Source organism: Pseudorasbora parva, chromosome 17 (assembly GCF_024679245.1).
Source record: "Pseudorasbora parva isolate DD20220531a chromosome 17, ASM2467924v1, whole genome shotgun sequence".
NCBI classification, from domain to species: domain Eukaryota; kingdom Metazoa; phylum Chordata; class Actinopteri; order Cypriniformes; family Gobionidae; genus Pseudorasbora; species Pseudorasbora parva.
Genome location: NC_090188.1, coordinates 37,237,953 through 37,252,773, shown reverse-complemented (window position 1 = coordinate 37,252,773; position 14,821 = coordinate 37,237,953).

The following is a 14,821-nucleotide window of genomic DNA, read 5'->3' as shown; positions in this document are numbered from 1 at the left end:
CCTTCAATGTGTCTCAGCGTCAAGTACAGAGGATTAAAAAAAAAAGATTTGAAGAGACTGGAGACGTTTTTGACAAGCCCAGGTCAGGCAGACCCCGCAAGACAACTGCTCGAGAGGACCGTTTGTTGGCTCGAAAATCCAAGGCCAGCCCATTTTCCACTGCAGCAGAGCTCCACGAGACCTGGTCACCTGAAGTCCCTGTGTCAACCAGAACAGTTTGTCGGATTCTGTCTCGAAATGGCCTCCATGGTCGAATCAGTGCCCAGAAGCCAGCACTAAACAAAAGACAATTGAAAAACCGTGTGGCATTTGCCAAGGCCCACAGCCTGCTAAAAGGATGGACGCTGGAAAAGTGGCAGAAGGTGGATTTTTCAGATGAATCTTCTGTTGAATTACACCACAGTCGCCGCAAATATTGCAGGAGACCTACTGGAGCCAGAATGGATCCGAGATTCACCCAGAAAACAGTGAAGTTTGGTGGCGGAAAAATCATGGTCTGGGGTTACATCCAGTATGGAGGTGTGCGAGAGATCTGCAGGGTGGAAGGCAACATCAATAGTCTTAAATACCAAGAAATCTTAGCTACCTCTTATATTCCCAACCATAAAAGAGGCCAAATTCTGCAGCAGGCCGGTGCTCCACCGCATACTTCCATCTCCACATCAAAGTTCCTTAAGGCGAAGAAGATCAAGATGCTCCAGGATTCGCCAGCCCAGTCACCAGACATGAACATCATTGAGCATATGTGGGGTAGGATGAAAGAGGACGCATGGAAGACGAAACCAAAGAATATTGATGAACTCTGGGAGGCATGCAAGACTGCTTTCTTAGCTATTCCTGATGACTATTCATCAATAAATTGTATGAATCCTTGCCAAACCGCATGGATGCAGTCCTTCAAGCTCATGGAAGTCATACAAGATATTAAATTTGAATCTCACAGCACCACAACTTAATTTGCTGACATATTTTTGTATTTGCAGTAAATTTGTTCCATTTCTGTATAGGCGACAAAACTTTTGTCTTGCCAAAATTTGACCTTTCCATCTTGATTAAGTGATAAATATTTTTTCTGTGAAAATTATTTATTTCAGTGCATTAAACATCATTTGGGAGGGTTTTAGCTTTTCATATGAGCTATTTCTAACACTAATTAATTAATTAAAAGTCAGGTTAATATCAGGTATTTCTAGAAAATAGATAAGCGACAAGACTTTTGTCAGGGACTGTATATAGGGCACCTTTAAGTAATTCAAATTTTTTTTTTGCATTAAATACTTGAATAAGCACGTGCTTATTTGTCATGAAAATGTTACAGTAAAAAAAAATCTTAATGGTCCTAAAAATAGACTTTTATTTATGCAAAGTATATTTTCTTATTTCTTTCTTTTGACACTATTCTCTGCATTTGTATATAAATTATTAAAAATGTGTCTTGGCTGGATTCTGATGAGATTGGGAGTAATTAACCTTAGTAAATAGTTCTTGTGTTTACTGTCCCTCCCCTCCACCCCAGTCCTTGACTGTGACGTTTTTTATTTGTATCCAACTTCCCTTGCACAGAACAGTGTGGTACATGTACCAGGATGTTATTGTGAGCAGATAACAGCTTTGAGCCTCCACATCCTCTGACTGGACAGGGAGGGGTGACCACTTTCCCACACCGCACGGCCAGCTGAGGAAAAGCCAAAGTGGGCATTGTCTCCAGTGCGGCCTGCCTCTCTTATCATTCCTTCTGGGCACCAGGTCACAAGCGCTCTCCTTCATGACCCGAGACACATTTAGTGATCAGAATCCCAGAGAGAGTTTGTGTTCGTGAGCTTTTCCGAATTAAGTAGTCACTTGGTAACTACGCAGTTCTGTGCTAGTAACCTCTGCAAACACATTTGCAACTGCATAGCAACGCCCTGGCAACCACCCACAACAGCAATTTGCATGCCTGGGCACCTCAAGTTATAACATCCAAAGTTCATCCCAGCAAAAGGTTACTTTGTGGCAGTCGTGTTTTGTTTCTGTGCACTGAGCGGTAAAAACAGGCCATTGAATAAGATCTTTTGGAATTGTTTACTGAGGCCCGTCTCAGCCTGTTGCCATGGAAAGGAAGTGAAAAGTGTCCAGATCCTGATGAAAGTCGCAGCCCAAAGGGAGTAATTGTCTCCATGTGCTGACTTAATAAGTTCTCTGTAAGCGCTCTCTTTGTTAGATGCACTAGACACTATCAAGCTTGTAAGTTTGAACTTTATTTTAGTGTGTAATGTTGCTGTTTGAGCATGAAAAAGGTCTGGAAAGTTATTTCATTAATTACTCACCCTCATGTCGTTGGACACCCGTAACACCTTCGTTCATCTTCGAAACACAAATGAAGATATTTTTGTTGAAAGCTGATGGCTGAGAAAGGCTTCAGAAAGGCCTCCATTGGCATTCAGTACATTCCCACTGACCCACTCACAAGACCCATAAAGGCACTAAAGACGTCGATACAAAGTCCATCTCACTACAGTGACTGTACAATCATTTTACAATGCGACGAGAATAGTTTTTGTAGAAAATCAAAATAACGACTTTATCCACCAAGCTATTGACGTGAACTCGACGCATGCGCGAAAATACGACACAGATCCGCCGTTCAGATACATGACCTGGAAGAGGAGGAGCGTCGCTATCGCATGAGTTCAAGTCCGAGACCAACACGGAAGACAATAACTTGGTGGATACAGTCATTATTTTTATTTTTTTTGCGCACAAAAACTATTTTCGTCACATTGTAAAATGATTGTACAGCCACTGTAGTGAGATGGACTTTGTCCACCAAGTTATTGTCTTCCGTGTTGGTCTCGGACGTGAACTCATGCGATAGCGACGCTCCTCCTCTTCCTTTATCGTTCTTGTGAGTGGGTCAGTGGGAATGTACTGAATGCCAATGGAGGCCTTTCTGAAGCCTTTCTCAGCCATCAGCTTTCAACAAAAATATCTTCATTTGTGTTCCGAAGATGAACGAAGGTGTTACGGGTGTCTAACGACATGAGGGTGAGTAATTAATGAAATAATTTTCATTTTTGGATGAACTAACCCTTTAAAGTGGACATAATGTCTGTGACGCCACCTATAGGGTTCTGAAGAGCAGTTTTTAAGGCCTCAAAGTCGGCTGTTTCCATTTCATCAACGCGCCATCGTGCGTCACGCCCGGATAACTGACAATCGGCAAAGAGTCGAGACATGGCTGGAGCTGAGGTGATGGGAAGACTAACAGACAGAAGACAAACGGCAATCCACCTGTCACTCATCTGGCCACGCCCTTAATTATGTAGAACTTTAAGGCTTAAAGTTCTACACACACACACACACACACACACACACACACACACACACACACACACACACACACACACACACACACACACACACACACACACACACACACACACACACACACACACACACACACACACACACACCATATAGACCAAAACCACTTTTTGTATTAGACTGTAAACATGTTTTTTCTGCTTTAAAGTTGGGCATTTTAACATGAGATTCTGCTCCCTTTTGAAGCCTAGTGGCCAGTCGAGGAATAGCAGTTTAACAAAATGTACACACTCAGTGTGGACAGGGCCTTAATATGTGCACAGTTTTTTTTTTTTACATGGTTACACAGGTCGTTAGCAACCCTATGCGACCTTTATAAAAAAAGCATGGGAACACAGGCATTCTTTTATATATTTTTTTTTTCTTGTTATATTGTTTATAAAGAATTGATTGAGGAATATTAAAAAGGTTGATGTCTAACTTTAAGAACTGAATGAGGAGGAGGGAAGTGAATGACATCCCGGGTCAATAAAGACCCGAGGTATGCGTTTAAGGGTTAAACCAAAGCAACTTTACTGCCACACATTCTTTACTAATGAATGTGCCTCTCAGGTCATTCATTTTGAGTGGAGCAAATCAAGGACGGAGCTGCAGCCCTCCGCTCGCTGCTTTAACTCTCTCCCACACTCCCTAGAATGTATGATATCATTTTTGGGCTCAAGAAGAGACCGGAGAAACCCTGCTGCATCTGAGCGCTCGCTCCCTATTCCCTTAATGTGTGTGTGTGTGTGTGTGTGTGTGTGTGTGTGTGTGTGTGTGTGTGTGTGTGTGTGTGTGTGTGTGTGTGTGTGTGTGTGTGTGTAAGAGTTCCATTCCCTTCCACCAAAGCTCTGCTGTGTCTTCCAGCCCAAAACCAGGGAATGATTATTAAAACAAAAATAATTGTTATAGAGACCGAACTCGGAGACCATCAAAGGGCTGCTTTTGATTCGATTTGAGCTTTGCGAGCGGCTCTGGGCTTGTGGATTTGACAGATCTTATTGGGGCCTAATTTAAACGGGCCCCAGCGTGTCTGCCTGCCTCCCTTTGTTTACATGGCTGAAATCTGAAACAAATGTGAACATGATACTCCCTGTCCTCTGCGCAGCTCCATTCAGCCTCTCTTGCACAGTTAGAAGCGTGTGTGTATTGACATGTGCATCCATTGTGTCGTTCTGAGGGCAGTACTTGATCGTCAGTGTCTACAAATATACTCTTCAGCTCACTTAAGGACCGAATGCTTACTGTATTTATACAATACCAGGAAAGCTAAAATCAGCTCTACTGATGGTGACACCTCTGGAAAGAAAGATATGAGGCCCTTTTTAGGAAAGAGCCTGTTTGAGAAGCAATTTATTCAATAAATCAGTTAACAGTGTGATGGGGAAAATATCTTTAATGATATTCTATTATCATAAAACTATTATAGTTTTTGTTAATATTTTGAATCTAATTTTATTAGTTTTTTGTTTTTTGGCTAATTTTAACTAAAGTTTTAGGTTTTTTTGTAGTTATTTTAGTATTTCAACTAAAGTGAGTAGTATTTATGAGGATCTATTGATAGAAATGCAATATAATATACACAATATTTTCAGTGGTGTAAAGACCTTCTATAATGTACCGTTATGTTTTTATTACCTTAGATATGAGCCATTTCTATCTCCAAACACTGCGGGTCCCCCTTAGAGTGAATTTGCCATTTTGTGCCATCATGTTTCTACAGTAGCCCTAAACGGACAAACTTCTCTACAGCTAGTCACTCGCTAGTCACCAATGCTGCGTTCCACTCCACTTTTAGGCACTTGCGAACTTCCCTAAGCACTTCCCCTCGGGGGAATCTCCGTCGCCATTTTGAAACGCCATGTTCCACTACGTGACGTGGACAAGGGAAGTTTATATGGACAGACCCTTGCTCTCTTGATTTTGACCGAGGGAGCGAGTCTACTTCACATGTACACTTCAGGCAGCTTCATATACCACAATCAAGCGGCAACCTCCCGCGATCTCTCTTGAAGCCAATACGGAAGTAATGTAAACTGCAATTCCTCAACTGGCCACTAGGGACAGGCTCCAGAAGGAGCAGAATCTCATTGAGCCCCATGTTAAAATTCTCAACTTTAAAGCAGAAAAAAAATGTTTACAGCCTGGTACAAATTGTGGTTTTGGCTTATAAGGCTAATTTTGATCTTCATGACAACTCTGAGGGGGGTGAATTTTTTTATAACTCATTCGTTTACGTTATATAAAGCCTTAAAGTTCTGCATAATTAAGGGCGTGGTTACAAGTGGATAGCCATTTATCTGCCGTCTATAGTTATTGCGTCACCTCAGCTCCGCGCACATCCCGCCTTTTTGCCCATTTTCTGTTATCCGGGAGTGACACGCGTTGACTCGCTCACAAGATGGCAACGTCCAGCTCGACCATACTTTAAGCTTCAGAACGGCTTATCAGGATCCTATGGGTGACGTCACGGACACTACGTCCATATTTTTTTACAGTCTATGACCACAATACAACGCGATTGCGACGTCACCGCATATCACGTTTAATTTACCCCACCACAAACAACTCTATGATATTTTAATTATTTAAAAAAAACATTTAAAACAACCCAAATACACCTATATACATAAAGAATGCTGCATTAAACTATTTCGTGAAGGAAAAAATAATAATAATAAATACGCTCCAGAGTGGATTCCAAGTGATCAAGGGCTTGGGCGTTCCAGTTCAGTCCATTGCAAAGTTTCCTCCAGTAGTGGACACTCATGCAACGCAAGCAATGACGCACATCTGAGTGAACAAGACGGAGGGAAGTAAGCAAGTGAAGGGCATAATAAAAAACAACTGGAATGCAGCACTAAAGGGAGGGTGTGTGTTTGTGTGTGCGCGCGCAATTCACAACCTCACCGCTAGATGCCGCTAAAATCACACACTGCATCTTTAAACTAAACGAAAATGAGAAATGTTGCAGAAAGAAAATGTAATTTTTATATTTTAGTAAATGCAGTCAATGTTTGTTTTATTTTAAATTATTTAAATGTTTTTCACTAACAATGATGAATATAAATAAACTCTTTCTTGGTAAGTAGTGTACATTATGGGTCACACTTTAAAATTACAATATAAAAAAATAAAAAAAGTATTATTACTAAGGCATAAGAAATCACTGGCTAATGTACATTAAAACAGTCAAAAAAAAGTTTTTGAATTATATATTTTTTCATGTATATCCTTTTTTGAATGTACATGTAGCCTACTGATCAACTAAATATTATATCTTTTTAAAAGAAACAATATTCTAAAATAATTATAAATTATTGAAATTAAATGAATTAAAACGTATTTTATTATAAACAAAATAATATAATTTTGGTGTATTCATTTATTCCTAATAAACCACAAGCTAGAACTATATAGTTATATATATAGTTCTAGCTTGTGGTTTGTTCAATGGAACAGTTCTGGTGAGCAAAATAAATGTGCAAGGAAGTCGTACCGTCCGTTATGCCCAACAGGAAGTGGACTTTGTTAGGTCGGGCCGCTGTCCCCATGTGTTGGTGGTGGTTTGGTCAGACAGGAGGAAGGCACTGTGTGACAGGAGGCCATAAAGCAAATGTTTCCTCTCTGTCTCTATTCCAGACACAGATATTGTGTCTCTTCCTCTGATGGTTCCTCTATTCCATGCCACATTTACATTTCCTTATTCTTTGTCCATCTGCCTTTGTTTTCTTTTTCACGAACTGCATCTTTTTTTTTTCCAGAGGCCTTTGCTGTTTTTGTTCTGAAAATGACTTCCTTCCTTCCTTTACAAGCTGACCCCCTGAGGCCGAGGGGAGGTGTGTGTGTGTGTGTGTGTGTGTGTGTGTGTGTGTGTGTGTGTGTGTGTGTGTGTGTGTGTGTGTGTGTGTGTGTGTGTGTGTGTGTGTATGTGTGTGTGTGTGTGTGTGTGTGTGTGTGTGTGTGTGTGTGTGTGTGTGTTTGACTGTGCTGTGTAATTACGGCCCCCTCTCATCTCAGACTTTATGGAGATTCAGTGAGCTCCACACTGTTTCTTCTGATCTTGTTTCTGATAGCTTAAAAAAGCTTTATGCTCTTAAAAATAAAGTTTCTTTATTGGCATTGATGGTTATATTAAGAACCTTTAACAGCCATGGAATCACTAACGGTTCGTTACAGTGGGATTTTTTTTTTTTTTTTTTTAAAGATTATTAAAATGCTCTTCACACTAAGAAAAAAAAAATCTTTTAAAGGGGACCTATTATGCAAAATTTACGTTTATATTTTTTGAACATATTTATGTGTGTGTACACATGCCACCCTATGGACCTGTCATATCAAAACTATCATACACACGGCACAATGCAGCGCCAGTGCAACGTAAGTTTTTTTTTGCTAGTTTCAGCCAGACGCAGTTATCATTTTCACGTACAACGTTGTTTAAATAGCAAACCACTCGCCATGGTCTGAAAACCAGGCCAAGAGCATTGTTGGCAATTGCTATTTTGATGCAACTAAAAACAGAATTGTTGGGTTATTGGGTTGCGTTAGTAATATGCGCCTATAGTTGGCTGCACATCGAGAAGCGTTGAGTCTTTCCACTCGCAGATTCTCCCATGTAAATAGCGAATCCGCCGTGGTGTGAGCACAGCTGGCAGTTAAAGAGAAAGGGAGATGAGACTAGACACAACACACCCATGACTCATTAAGAGACTAGGGGAAAACCTTTTAGATTGTGCGACTACCCTTTCCTTCACATTTACCTTTCCTTTACCTTTACAAAGTAGCCTTTTGACCATTTTTCCCGTTGTTAAACTAGCAAAAGTGGACGAGTCCTAAGTGCACCTGTGCCGTAGCCTGATGTGGTCATACTCAATTCTAGTCAGAATATGATTCTGATTCTGCTCCATTGGGCTGTGATTATGGGGCGTTTCAACCGAACCAGGAAAGACCTCAATTGGACAGACCTACAGCCAATCAGAGCAACGAAGCGACGCATTACGCTAGCTGTCAAATGTCAACAGAGCTCAACAGTGTTGCCAAGTCCGTGTTTTTTTCCGCGGGTTGTTTTCTATGTCCGCGGGTTGAAGCGACTATTATGTGATATTAAGACCCATGAGTGCGAATTTTAGCAGCAACCTTGCCAAAATAACACACATTTTACCCTCCAAACGCCATTTTCCCCCGGAGAACCCCCCGAGAAGCTATTGTTAAGGGCTAGTAGTTGGCGGATTTTGTTGTAAAAACTTGGCAACCCTGTCTGCACGCGCGCTGGAATACACGATCTTTGCTGGTGTTGTAAAAAAATAAAATAATTTAATGATACACAGAGTACTTACCCAACATGATCATCATTTCTGAGAGAAATTGTGATGATGAATGCAGATACAAACAAGCTCTCCGTTTAGGATTTGAACAAATATAACCCAAGCCCCTTTTGATGACGTGATGATTACGTTACTGTTGATAATCTGTCCGTCATCGTCTAAAGCCCGCCCTGATGATTTCGAACAGAAACTGTTCGGAGATAATTACTCCTCTATGGAGCAAGGCCAGACCGAACCGCCTGACCTAAAAAAATGTTGTGGCCGGGGCTAAGTTCAGCTGGCATCCAGGCTACCTGTGCCGTGCACTTTAGACCATGAACTAAGATTGTTATAGGCCAGTGTCTCAGAATGAGCCATTCAGGAACGTGCTTCAGTGTGACGTCACTTGTGCTTAGGCCACGCCCACCTTTGATGTCGGTATCTGACCTATTCGCTTAGACCCCGCCCTAAATGTGCACACAGTCCGCATGTATCTCCTCGCCAGAGTATTTAACAGCAGCATTCAAGTAAGAAATGTATTCTTATTAAAGCTATTAAAGTTATTCAATCAAGAGATTGAGTTGTTTTCTTTTTCTTTTGTTGTTTGATTATTACAAGCAGATACTGTATATTATGCTGCTGTCACTTTAATACACAGATCATATATACATGTATTTGACAGTTTAAGCGCTTGATACTCACGGGACGCGCAGTCTGACGGCCAGCTTTCTGTGTGCGTGCTTCGGGTGTGTGCGCTCAGAAAACCATATATCAGAAGTTTAGACTGATAAACTTTCATGATGATGAAGAACTGCAATGTCACGTGAGTGTGACCGCGATACCAAACAAATGTTTTCGTTTTTGGCAGAGCAATGGAGGCACGAGCTGTACAGGCTCCGCCCTCTTCCAGAAAGTGGGGCGGAGCAGCAGCTCATTTGCATTAAAAGTTACATGCACGAAAACAGCATGTTTTTTTCTTCCACTCAAAAATGGAAATGTACATGTTCTGTGGGGTATTTTGAGCTGAAACTTCACAGACACATTCTGGGAACAACTAAGACTTACATCTTGTAAAAAGGGGCATAATAGGACCCCTTTAGGAACTGCTTACTGAAAGGTTCTTTGGGGAACCAAAGAAAAGCATTCTTATGGCATTGCATCAAAAATGTATATTTTTAAAATGTTTAATGAGTATTTAGACTGTATTTAAATTCTTTCTTTGTTTTTGTTATCTATCTTGATGTTTTCAGCATTGCTTTCTAGGATACTAATATAAACTCATACTTTACTATTACTTTTTGTCATATGATTCATTCATGTTATTATTAATTACTTAAAATAACACATATAAAAAGGAATGACATAGTAACCAAAAATAAACAGGAATATTGTGTCTAATCTTATATTTTAGTTTATTTGAGAAGTTTTGTTTTTGTCGTAAGACACACAGTCAGAAGTAAGGTGTCCTTGGGCGGCTGTTCCGCCTCTGCCGTTGCTGCGGAGACCAGAGCAACATCTGTGTGGAATTCCAGTGATTGCCACATCAAAGAGCCGCTGCCTGAGCTTCAGTAATGAGCTGCTCTCCAGCCTCAACACACACACACACACACACACACACACACACACACACACACACACACACACACACACACATGTCGTGTTTCCATGTTTTATGGGGACTTTCCATAGGCATAATGGATTTCATACAAACTGTACATCCTATCCACTAAACCTACCCATCACAGGAAACATTCTGCATTTTTACTTTCTAAAAAAAAATTCATCCTGTATGATTTATAAGCATTTTGAAAAGTGGGGACATGGGTAATATCCTCATATTTCACCCTCTCCTGTAATACCTGTGTCATACCCATGCCATTATACACATTTGTGTCCTCATATGTCACAAAAACATGCCGACACCCACCCACACACACACACACACACACACACACACACACACACACACACACACACACACACACACACACACACACACACACACACTTCTTATTTCCTATCTATCTATCTATCTATCTATCTATCTATCTATCTATCTATCTATCTATCTATCTATCTATCTATCTATCTATCTATCTATCTATCTATCTATCTATCTATCTATCTATCTATCTATCTATCTATCTATCTATCTATCTATCTATCTATCTATCTAAAAATAGCTTTTAATGGGATCAGCAATGATAAAAATTTAACATTAATAATAAAACATTAAAACAATAAAACATACCAACATTGATAATAAAAGAAATGTTACTTGAGCGTCAAATCAGCAAAAGACAATTATGAAAATTCAGCTTTTCCATCACAGGAACACATTTCATTATAAAGGGGTGGTTCCGTGTTTTGTTTATGGGGCGCAGTAAACCATGTCAATTAAAAAAATATATATATATTTTTTTACGTTGCTTCCCGCTTCTTTGAAGCCCATCTCTCAGAAAATCGCAATGGTCTTAGATTGGGTAGATGGTCAAATGTAGCTTCATGTATTTTTATTGTCCGTAACGCCACGCCCCTTCCCATTACGGGCAGAAGTCACATCTGCGGAGACTAGCAAGGGTTTATGATGTCACCAACCCAGGAAGAAGCTTGTTGTAGTCCAAACTGGCCGCTTTTGTAGGCAACAAACTGCCATAACTTTAAAAGACAATATCTCCGTTTGCATTGAACTTTCAGCGCTGTAACTTTGCAGATACTGTTTATGCTCAAGCAGCAACATTACACACTAACTAAAGTAAAAAAAAGTCAAATTGCATGCAAACACCCCTTTAAAACATATTCAAATACAAAACAGTTTGAATGCAGACTTGGTGAGCATAAGATACTTTTTTTCAGTATAATAAAAAAAAAACTTTGAACAGTATAATAAAATAAAATAATCGATGCTATAATAATATATGGCTGGTTTTTAGCACATGTTAAAGGTTCAAAATAGATTTTAAAAGCAGCGCTGCCTTGCTAATTCAGCAGAAATATTATTATTTGTAAATTACAGTTTTAAATGATAAAGAGTTGCTCAGTAAATAGGAATTATTCTGCATCCACAACAGCCTTTTTTTCTGTAAAAGCAACAGGATTTATTACAGTGTATATTTGATGAAACATTTATATTTTTGTTATTTCTGGATTATTCTTATATTAATATTATAATAGTATTAATAATAATAATCTGTATAGGTAATTACATTATCTTTATTAGAATATTAGATTTATTTGAATAATTAGCATGAATAAAATTATGACACATAATGTACACACTAGGCTATATATCAAGCGTATAGTGTCTGTTCTGGCAGGTCACATCTGTCAAACTCGCATCAGCTGACTGTCAGCTGATCACGTCTACCTTACAACGTTAATCACATCACATCACATCACATCACATCACATCACATCACACACACACACACACACACACACACACACACACACACACACACACACACACACACACACACACACACACACATGTCGTGTTTCCATGTTTAATGGGGACTTTCCATAGGCGTAATGGATTTCATATTGTACAAACTGTACATCCTATCCCCCTACACTACCCCTGCCCCTAAACCTACCCATCACAGGAAACATTCTGCATTTTTACTTTCTCAAAAAAAAACTCCTTCGGTGCGATTTATAAGATGTTTTCCTCATGGGGACCTAAAAATGTCCCCACAAGGACAAGGATTTCGGATATTGCCATCTTTGTGGGGACATTTTGTCCCCATAACGTAGGGATTACCAGGTCACACACACACACACACACACACACACACACACACACACACACACACACACACACACACACACACACACACACACACACACACACACACACACACACACGGGGGGGACGGGACTGGATTGTGCTTTATTATCATGAAAAAAAAGTGACAAAATTGGTTTCATTTTCTTAATGGTTTCACAATGCCCAAGTCCCGCTCTTGAGACTCATATACAGCGTTTGAGTAAAACATGTCCTTCAGCGCCACCCTGTGGAGGTTGCGACAAACATACACGAAGAACGAATCAAAATAGAACATTTACCACAAATTTGACAGAAAGTTATTAACTATATTATAATAACTATATTATAATATAATATTATTAACTGTATTAAATATAGACAACAACAATCATGACATTATATGGCAATAAAAAATAATGAATAATTATAATGGATGACAAAACAATATTTGAATGGGTTATTGGCAAAGCGAGATATCTAATCATCTTTATATTGCGTTTCAGTCTGGCTGTAATTGTAGTTCTTGTCAACATAATAATTGGATTATTTTCCATTTGATGTTATATACTGATGTCTAAACTATGAGGGCAATTTGACTGTTTTGCCCACATGAAACCACATGTGATATTCCACCAAAGTCTTTGGGACGAAATGTCAAGCTAAATGAGAGCAGAGTTTGTAGAAGAGAAAGCACAGAGGAGCCGGTTAAACGAAACCACACATTCATTTGGAATGAGTGATGAAATTACACTGAGGCTGTTGTCATTGGAGGACTCGGGGTTAGCCGTGTGTGTGTGTGTCTAATGTATAATTACACTCCGAGTTGCCCGCGGGGCAGCGAAGAACGCCTGGAAATATGTCGTTTGACTGGTCCCATGGCAACACTTGGGTCAGAGAGGACATATTTTTTGTTTAGGCCTTTTGAAGGAAGAAAAGAAAGCAGCTTTGAGAGGGGAACTGCCAGGAGACACAGCATGCTATCACATGAAGGAGGACTTCATTACGCTAGTGTAGTGGGCCGAACAGTAACTGTAACCTTTGAAATGAGCGTTAACCTTTGACTTTCTAATGCCCCCGTGTGGGCCTGTTTCTGACGTCCGCTGGAATGCTGCTGCATGGGGCTTTTCTGCTGCCCTGTACGCTCTATAAAACAACACAATAGACCTATCTTGTTGATGAAGTGACATTTCACAGCAGAGTTACGGTGAACTATTCAACGAACACATTTTAAGGTGGGGGAGACAAATGCCACACACTAAATTTCATTCACAAACAAGCTGGAGTGACGTAAAAAAAAGTACAGTCAAGTTCTCTCTGGCTGAACAAAAGATGATTTTGAGGTATGAAGTGGGCGTCCACTGTTTTTCTTCTGCTGTCTAAATGTGTGATGCATTTGAATTCAACTGATGATTAATGCTAACACTGTTAAAGTAGGCCTATGTAGCTATTATTTCAATAAGGTAGGGTGCACTGAAGAAAAAAAACATCCTGTAACGTTTACAGTAAAAAAACTAAACAACAAAAAATGTGGTTGCCAGATATATAGAGTTTAAATATGGTGAAAAAATATTTTCAGATATATTTTTCAACTTATTGCCATATATTTAATGTTGATATAATGGTAATTTACTACTTGAACTACAAAAATCTGCTTTTTACCTTAAATTGTAGTTGTACTGATAACCACCATAATAATACAGAAAGCTACATGTGATAAGTGCATGGTCTGTGCATAAAACATGTCCAATATTCATATATTGACACTGCACACAAAATCATATACACAAAATATAAAATATTTTAACAAAAAAATGTCAAATATAATCATGTGATATGACTTACAGGAACTGTAAAAACATATTTGACTGTATTTTAGAGTGAAATTGCATCTAAGGTAATGTTAAAACATTTACAGTTTTTCACCATATAAGGAAAGGTTACTTACAGTTGTTCAATTAACAGTTTTTTTGTTTTTTTATTTGTATTTTTAAAATCTTTTTTATACTATCCACAGGAACATAAAATACAGAACAATTACATCTTTCCCACTCCAACATATATAATAAAGTTAAAATAATTACACAAATAAAGAACAAAAATTAAAACGTAATAAAAAAAAATAAGTTCAGCATCTGTTGTTGTTTAAGACAATAATTGGTTCAAAATTTGTTCACGGTCATTATTTTTAAACATTATCTGGTTGTTAACAAATTGTATAAATAGGTTGATTATCTTTTTAAATAAATCTACATTTCATCTAATCATATCTGTCAGTTTTTCCAAAGCAAGATTACAAGTTTTTAATCCATTGAGAGGACAGTCTTTGAGTCTGTTTTCATGCTAATAACACGTTTAGCATATATTAAACTGTGGCGAACAGTTTAACTGGCTAAATATGGAG